The sequence below is a fragment of the Carassius gibelio genome, chromosome B6 (assembly GCF_023724105.1).
Source record: "Carassius gibelio isolate Cgi1373 ecotype wild population from Czech Republic chromosome B6, carGib1.2-hapl.c, whole genome shotgun sequence".
Lineage (NCBI taxonomy): Eukaryota > Metazoa > Chordata > Actinopteri > Cypriniformes > Cyprinidae > Carassius > Carassius gibelio.
In genome coordinates this window covers 22,333,506-22,342,704 of record NC_068401.1, presented here as the reverse complement: position 1 = coordinate 22,342,704, position 9,199 = coordinate 22,333,506, and the positions used below count along the sequence as shown (strand labels likewise).

Below are 9,199 nucleotides of genomic sequence, written 5' to 3'. Positions count from 1 at the left end.
TTGTATAGTCTATGAGCTTTGTGCTAGGGCTTAATAGAAGCAACAGATGAGAATGAAAACATTGTGCCTCACACTAAAGATTTATGAAATGCATTTGTATGGTAAACACAGCAGAGAAGTGCTATAAAGGTGCACTACCAACCTAAATACAGCCACAGATGTTGAATGGCTTTATGTGTGTGGTATCCAGAAGAGTCAGGGTGGTAATGGTAATTAATTTGGCTTGAGAAATATGGATTCCAGGGTGACATAATGTGAGCCTGTGTGAAACAGCCAGGAGCAGATGGTCAGACTGATGGAGAGGGAAGAGAAGTCCATGCTCCTCTAGTTAATATTTTACCTGTTACCTATTAGAGCCGATTACCCATTACTCTTTCACATCAAACTCTCCACTGACTTTCCATAGTAACCATATGCCTCCACAGTTACCAGGCTAGCGTATGTGTGATAACTCAACTTACAAACACTGAGGAGTTAACAAGAACTTTATTTTGCCATTACATCACTGCAGCATGAGAACTTCACCCACAATAATAAATGGCACAGTATATATCACAACAAACATGATGTTGGATAACAGCCGACATTGTAAATCATGACCATTGCAGAAGGCAAATTATCAGTTATGGCTCATTCGGTTGTTAAAGAATCTCACATCACATTTTGATACATTTTTTTTTTCCATTAAAAAAACAAACAATTCCAAACAAAAGAGCACAGCAGTTACTCTTGCTTCTAATCCCAAAATGTCCCAGATGTTTGGCACTGGAGAAGTTCTGCACTTGCTTAACGCGAGCCGAACGAACAAAACTGAATCCACATGTATTGTGCGTGTGGCTCAACGTAAAGCAAATGCAGTTTATCCATCGTAATTCTGGGGGTGCAATGTGATAAACTCCAAAGTTAATGTAGAAAATACTGTCAAAAATGTGAATCGGTATTTTTTCGTTCATCTCATTTTTCAGGTGTTTTCCCTGCCCATTACCTGCAAATAAGGAAAACAGTTAAGGTATACCAAGTAGGATATTCTGGTATTATTGTATATGCATTTTAAGATTTAATACACTCATATTTACTTACAATAATGTTTGTCCATCTATTTAGCTTTGCTGACATTTTCTACTTAAGTTTAATAGTTTTTAGAGATTTGGTAATTTAACTTTTACATTCAAACTGGTTTAAAAGAAAAGGCTGAAATTTTTGGTAATACTTTCATTTAACTTCACTAAATAGAACTAGGTTTAATTTACTTTACTAAAATGTTTAATTTCGATTTTTTTTCAGTGCCCTTTATTAAAAAAATAAAATGAACAGTAACAATATAACAATAGTTGATAATGTATAGGCTATATCAAATTCTGATTTCAAACTGAATTAGAAAAATATATTATGCAAAATACAAGCAGCATTCGTTTAAGTAACAGTAAAAAAAATAAGCATTTTACCCCAATATGTCTATGTATGGACCCAGGGAGAAAGATAATAATAATAAAATAACAATAACAATAAAATAAAAAAAACCTTTGGATAGCATTAAAGCTTATTTTTGTTTTACCTGTCTTGCTCACCTCTGTCGTTTCACATCCAGGTTGCACTGTGGAAGGCCTCAGTCCACACGCTCGTTTCCGTACCTGCAGGTCCTATGAATCAGCCTGGCCAGTGACGGGTTTTTATACTCGACAAAAATCATGCCCCCTGTCCTCTTCCCGCAGCTGTAAAGGTGCTGATCTCTCCACGCACCTGCCGCACTTTAGAGCAGTGCTAATGTTGACCGGGGGGCGGAGTGAGATGGCCCTGCTGCTGCTGAAGTGTGGTTTAGGCCTCCAAGGCTTTAGATGCAAATTTCTTTTTAGCTACTTCTGCGATCTAACAAGATATGATATATATCGATATTTTATGCGGATCATCCGTGGTCGTAAGCGGTAGGCTACAAGTTTTCGAATCATTCAGTCGCTGAATCATAACTAATAAGATGACAAGGAAGGACTTGCTGTTTCACGCAGGGCGGGTTTAATTTGCACAAAATTTACATGACACTTGCAAATGTCTCTTTTTTTCCTGATTCAGATCAGGAGCTGAAAAAGTAGTTACCGGATAGACGTCAACTATAACACTTCATAAAGCGATGTGCAAAGAAAATTATATAGCACCAGTCTCATATCCATTTAACGGGTAGAATAATGTTACATCAAATATGAGCTATATGCAATTACCCTACATATAGCCTATCACATAAACAAGTGCAGTTAAGCTAAGATTAAATATGTAACTTTTTTTCTAAAATGAAATGTGATGAGATGAGATGTAGGCTATGTGTATCATCCAGAACCTACATTTATCTTCTCGCTTCAGTGATTGTTCCTGCTCAGTGCTTGTAGTAGGAATATGGCGCCATCATGTGTTGAACGATGGAAAAGACGTATTTCTGTGCGTCTACATGGCACACAAAATGAAAACTTTCAATTTATGTGTTTAAGAAACACGACTGTGTCGAGGCAATTTTCCATTTCAATTTGATATATTCAATTATATATATATATATATATATATATATATATATATATATATATATATATATATATATATATATATATATATATATATATATACACACCCACACACACACACAGTTGCAATCAAAATGACTTAACCCCTCAGAGACTGCAGTACTTTACAAATACAAGCTTTTCTGAAGATCCAAGATAAAATTAAAATTGCATCCATAACAGTTCATTGGCATATTAAAATGATATTGTCAATATATAATGTAATATTTTTGAGTTATAAGATTTTTTAATAAAAATGCTATGTCATAATTATTCAACCCCTATTCAACATTGCTGTTTTTAAATCACTTATTTGCATGGTAGGGAATAAAACAGTCTCAAAACACAATTAAGACTTTAGAAACTCTCTCTATATATATTTAAAAAAAAGAATTAGCTTGAGCTGTTACACATACATACAGTTAGCCCATGAATGTGCTGAAGTTGAGCAGCAAAAATGTCAACAGAGATCTCACACAAGCTAAAGAGAATAAATATTGTATTACTTTAGAAAGGCTAAGGCTATATGAAGATTTCTAAGACATTGAAAGTTCCTAGAGACACAGTTTTCCCTTATGAAACAAAAATATTTTGCAGTATATTGGAAAATATCATGTAATATATTAGGCATATATTCTTATACATATTTATTTTTTCCAATATATTGCAATATATTGAAAGCGGCAATCATTTGTATATTTTGCAATATATTATGTAATATATGTATCATCAATATATTATTAAATGTATTCAAATATATAAAATATTAGAAAATAAAACGGGAAAATAATATATTACAATATATCACAATATATTTTAAGAAATATATTGGTAAATATATTTTCCTTTCGTAAGGGTTCAGCCTTATTTCTTAGCTTAAAGTGTGTTGTACCAGAAAACCTTTGAGGGTGTTGAAGAAAAAGCACAATATCATAACATTTTTAATCAGCAATGTTAAGACAAAGACTTGCAAGATGACTCGATGAAAGGAGGAAAACCATTTCAATGCAGTGTGTAAGAAAAACACTAGACAAGTATAGACTTCATGTTGAGACATCTTGATGAATACCACTCTTGATCAAGAAAAACAAGACTTGATAAAATCCATTTGTGTAGACCTGTGGAGCTCTGCAGGAATGTTTTATGTAGTGATATGATGTGACCAAACTGGAACTTTTTGGACCCATGGATCAGCGGTATATCTGCTGCAAAACAGGCAAAGCCCATAAGCAGAAGAACACCATCTCCATCGTCAAACTTGGAGGTGGATCAGTCCTGATATGGGGTTTCTTAACTGTAGCAGGAAGTATCATGACTGTATGAAGGACATCATGGATTCTTTGAAGTATCAGGCCATTTTGACAAGAATTGTGAGGCCTTTGGTGCAAAGACCGAAGCTGATGATCAATGGACTTTCCTGCAGGACAGTCATCCCAAAGTACACATCAGAATCTACTTCTGCTTGGTTCAGTGATCAGATATAGAATGTTCTTGAGTGGCCTGTTCAGTTTCCAGAATTTAATTCTCATTGAAAATATCTAGTTGAATTTAAAGAAAGCAGTGGTCAATGTGAAAACCAAAGATTATCAGTGATCTGGAAGCGTTTTCAGGCGATGAATGGGTCAAGACTGTAGTAGAGAGGTGACAGAAGCAGCTTCTAAGCACTTATAGACAGTGCTCATTGGTGATTTTAAAGAATAAAAGATTCTGCACAAAATTTGAGTTTTTGGGGGTTGAATAATTTTGAACATAAATGTTTAGAGCCAATTTGAATTTCATCATGAAAAAGGTCTACATTCATACATTCATTCTGGGTTGGCTGTAGACTGCAACAACGAAGATAAAATAATATCTTACATGCTATCTGAATTGTTTTTCTCCATCTTTTACACAAGAGGTCATAAATAGACTTCAGATCAAATTTTCTAGACAAACTCTTATACATTTTAAGAAATATCCAATGAGGATCCAATTAATCCTGCAATTTGTAAGTTAACTATCTACAGGTGCATCTAAAAAAAATGAATATCACGGAAAATGTCTTTATTTTTTGTCATTTGATTTAAATAGCAAACTTTCTTATATTCTAAATTCCAAAAAAAAAAAAAAAAAATGTTTTTATTATTCTGATGCTTACGACTTACAGCTTAGGAAAATGTACAATTCAGTCTCTCAAGAAAATAGAATATTCCATTTTGAGCTTGATTAGTTTGATTAATTTTGAGTATAAAAACTGGGTACCTCTTGGGCTAGTTTAGAACATGCAGGACTACTGACTTGGCAATAGTGCAGAAGACAATCATCAATACCCTCCACAAGGAGGGTAAGCCACAGAAGGTCATTGCTGAAAGAGCTGGCTGTTCAGAGAGTGCTGTATTAAATTATATTCATAGACTGGAAAGAAAAAGTGTGGTAGGAAAGGTGCACAAGCAACAGGGATGACCACAGCCTTGGGAAGATTGTCAGGAAAAGCTGATTCAAGAACTTGGAAGAGCTTCACAAGGAGTGGACTGAAGCTGGAGTCAGTGCATCAAGAGTCACCAGGCTCAGACATCTTCAGAAAAAGGGCTACAGCTGTCACTTTCCTAGAACAAAGCTACTCCTGAACTAGAAAAAAAGTCAGAAGCATTTCCCCTGGGCTAGGGAGAAAAAGTACTGGACTGTTGCTCAGTGGACCAAAGTACTATTTTCAGATGAAAGTAAATTTAACATTTCATTTGGAAATCAAGGTCTGGAGTCTGGAGGAAGAGTGGAGAGGCACAGAATCCAAAGTCCAGTGTGAAGTTTCTGAAGTCAGTCATGATTTGGGGTGCCGTGACGTCTGCTGGTGTTGGTCCATTTGTGTTTTATCAAAGTCCAAAGTCAATGCAGCTGTCTACCAGGAGATTTTGAAGCACTTTATGCTTCCATCTGCTGACAACCTTTATGGAGATGCTGATTTCATTTTCATTAGCAGGACTTTAGCACCTGCACACAGTCCCTTCCACGTGGTTTGATGACCATGATATTACTGTGCTTGATTGGACAGCCAACTCACCTGACCTGAACCTCACAGAGAATCTATGGGATATTGTGAAGAGGAAGATAAGTAACATCTGTCAAACAATACAGAGGAGCTGAAGGCCGCTGTCAAAGCAACCTGGGCTTCAGCAATGCCTCAGCGGTGCCACAGGCTGATCGCCTCCATGCCACGCCAATATGTAATTCGTACAAAAGGAACCAAACCAAAAATAAACCAAAACCCAACCAAATATTGAGTGCATAATTAAAGTGCTTTGGAGATCTTGAACATTACTGTTTTGTAAGTCTTTTTTGATTGATCTTTGAGAAAATATTAAATTAGTTTGTTCCTGAATTTTTAATTTTCCTAAGTACCATCAGAATTAAAACAAAAAAAACTCTTGAAATATTTCAGTTTGTGTGTAATGAATCTAGAATATAAGAAAGTTAGCTTTTTTAATTCAATTGCAAAAAAAAAACTTCTATAATATTTTAATTTCTTTAGATGTACCTGTATAACCAAAGCAAATGTTGATAAACTGCACTTTAATCCTTCCTGATACATGATATTCCTTCCCTCAGTATCCTAAGCTGGAATGAAAATTATTTACACATTTTCCCAGTTTTACCACATCTTATTTTCAAGCAATGGAAAATTAGAAACACAGTAAACTGCTATAATGATTTATTTTCAGAAAGCTGACAATGCTGGTAAGGCAGCTATTAATTTGTATACAGAGGGTCAAATCTTTCTCTCAGACCTGCTCTGAATTCCTACATATTCAAGTACCAACAACAAATTGCATGAAATTCTTCAAATGTATTTATTTATACCCCTTTCACTGGGGAGGTTTGATCGAGTGGTATAAGCCAAATATTCTTTAGGTCATTAAGACCAAAATGTGCATTTTCCTTCAACATGCAGAATGTTCAGCACAGTTTCCCTTACAAAACAATGTGTTCTCATTTTCTCAGACATGTTCGTTGGCTTTTAATGTAAAATGGTCATAATTTTATTTAGGAAGCTATAAAATATGTGCAATTAAAACATCTTGTTTAATTCTACTGTACTGTTTTAAACAGCATGGTTGTTTTAAAATTAACCCTACGTATATAACACAGTTGTCACCATGAGAATGTTTTTACATTACATTTAAATCTTTAATTACTTACTACTCAACCAATGGACATGTCTCTGTTTTAAATCCAGTTTAAAGTTAATTTATATGATGATATGGAGAAGGAGAGTAGTTCATAGTGGGTCTGTTAATCCAGATTAACTACATTGCAAATTTAAGAATTATTTTTCATACTTTTGCTCGCAATTACTATGTGTTCTTCAGGGATGTCGGGTCTGCCCAGATTCATATTTCTAGTCCAAACTACATGGGCCACATATTTCTTTGTGTAAGTTTTAGCTTTATGTTCCCTACATAACTTGGTTTAATTCTCAGTTTGAACTTGAGCATTTGAGCTTCATTAACAACAAATCAATATTCCATAAATGAAATGTGTCCCCTCTTATAAACAATCTCCTTTGCCGATTTGCAGTTTGTATTAAAGTAAAGTGGCTTACCACAAATTCTTGTTCTAAAATATGAAGTAATGTCTTCATTTTAATCATCACCAAATTTTCCTATGACTATGTCTAGTAATCACCTAACCTACTTTACTGATGTCATTATAAGATTAAGGACAAAAATTACCAGTCATATATTACTAACTATAGCATTTATAATTGTAACGTGTGTATTAGGATCTTAAAAACCCTCAAGATTCTTCAAAAACAGTCCCTATATTATATTATTTTTACATAAATATATCTAATTATAGCCCCTATAGTCTACAGCATTAAGTAATTTTCCTCTATTCAGTTTACATTTACCTAAAAATTTCAAATCTTGAAATCTATATCAACCCTTAGTCCTAATTTGAGTAAATCTAATGAAATCATCACAAACCCATCACACAAATGGATACTTCTGCTAAGCTTAAACCATTAGTTAATTTTTGTTAGGGTCATGAACGTTCCATCTTCACCAGGGTGACACTTTTCTGAGCTGTGTCTCACTTTCTTCAAGTGCGGGGCTGCTAAAACTGAATGGTGTAGTTAAAGTTGAGAAACTTGAATGCAGGTGTTTCAATCTCCGACCATTTTGCTGAGCATTTTAAATCTTTTCCTAAGATCAACTCAGCACATTTATTGGTCCTCATTGATGGAGTGAATTAAACCCTGGCATTGATAGAGCTGCTGAAACCTGTAAATGAAGACCTTAAGTGTTTTTGTTAGTCAACAACATATAATATATCTGCTTATCTGGCCCGTTGTCCTCATGGTGTAACCCGTGAAAAGTACATGTGGAACAAAAACTGTCCTATCTTGTTTTTGGGCTACCATATTTCCATTGCCATTAATAGGCATATTGCATTTAAAATTTAACCAATTCAACTTTGTTTTCTCCTTTCTCTACAAACTGAGACCTATTATCACCAGATAATTTCTCCAGCACACTAAACACTTCACTCTGTTACACAGCCCTTTTTATCCGGGAAAACTCTCAACCCACTTTGTTCATGTTAGCAATAACAAGACCATATCTGGAAATACAAATACAAATACAAAATTAGTCCAATGAAGTCCATCATGCTGAAGTGTTAAAAACAGAAAGTTAGGACACAGGTGCTCAGTATTAATTAGCCTAGCTGCCATACCAAGTTCTTGCATTCTGTTTCCTGGTAAGTAAGTAAGCTCCCACTTATGTCAATGAACGTCTTTTCCCTTTATTAAGATGAACAATAGGAAGTCCAAGCCATTTTCTAAGGTACCCGCCGAATGTCCTTTCCAGCTTTTCAATCTTTGTACTATAATGGCAAACTTGTAGAGGCCACATCATCCAGTGGAGAAGGCTGAACAAGAATGAGGCACCGCAGCTTTAGTTTTCCAGGAAGAAAGGTTTTTAAAGATGAAGATTAAAGTTGTGTTGGTTTCTTCTCCTATATCTCTTTATACTGCTCTGTATTAATACAATAAAAAACACAAATATACACAAAACATTCAGGTTCAACTTTAATCCCAAATAAATTAAGAACAAGTTATTGTTATAGATGTATTTACTACATAATCATTTGTTGGTTGAGACTTTTTCTGTTAAAGTGATCATTCCCCCTCGAAATACTGCCAAAATACTGCCATACTGCAATTCACGTTGAGACTTGTTTCAAACCATATCTTCAGTCACCTCACTTTCATGGCATAGTTTTCCCATAGGCTACACTGAAAGTGATTTGAGGCTTTTATTGAGCTTAACATGTTTGTGTTCCATTTTGGGGTGGTTTCGGGTTAATGCAGTAGTCATAATTTCCGCACTTCCCTTGAGTCTCACGTGCTGTCCAGCAGATGGCAGCAGTGGTATTGCACTTTCTTTGTCAAGTTGATCACGTCATTATTTTCCTTCGTCTGTTGGATTGTTGGGATGGAATATTTGAGTAGATAATAATGGGGGAATAACAAAGACATAAAAATTATATTATATCCAGTGACACACTATAAGTCTGGGTTATTTGACAATATTTGATAAATGTAAGCTTATAAGCAAGGTACAGTAGGCTACTTGTATTTTTGAACTCAGTTTTTGCCAGTAGATAGGATACTA

The 9,199-nt window shown here is 34.8% G+C and overlaps 1 long non-coding RNA gene across 1 annotated transcript; it reads right to left on the bottom strand.

The window, feature by feature from the left end:
• Window positions 1-467: 467 nt before the first annotated feature.
• Window positions 468-1,919, bottom strand: LOC127960291 (uncharacterized). The gene is made up of 2 exons (XR_008154362.1): window positions 1,556-1,919; window positions 468-985 (listed from the first exon to the last, which is right to left on the bottom strand). It is a non-coding gene; the product is annotated as an uncharacterized LOC127960291 (long non-coding RNA).
• Between the last annotated feature and the right edge of the window lie 7,280 nt (window positions 1,920-9,199).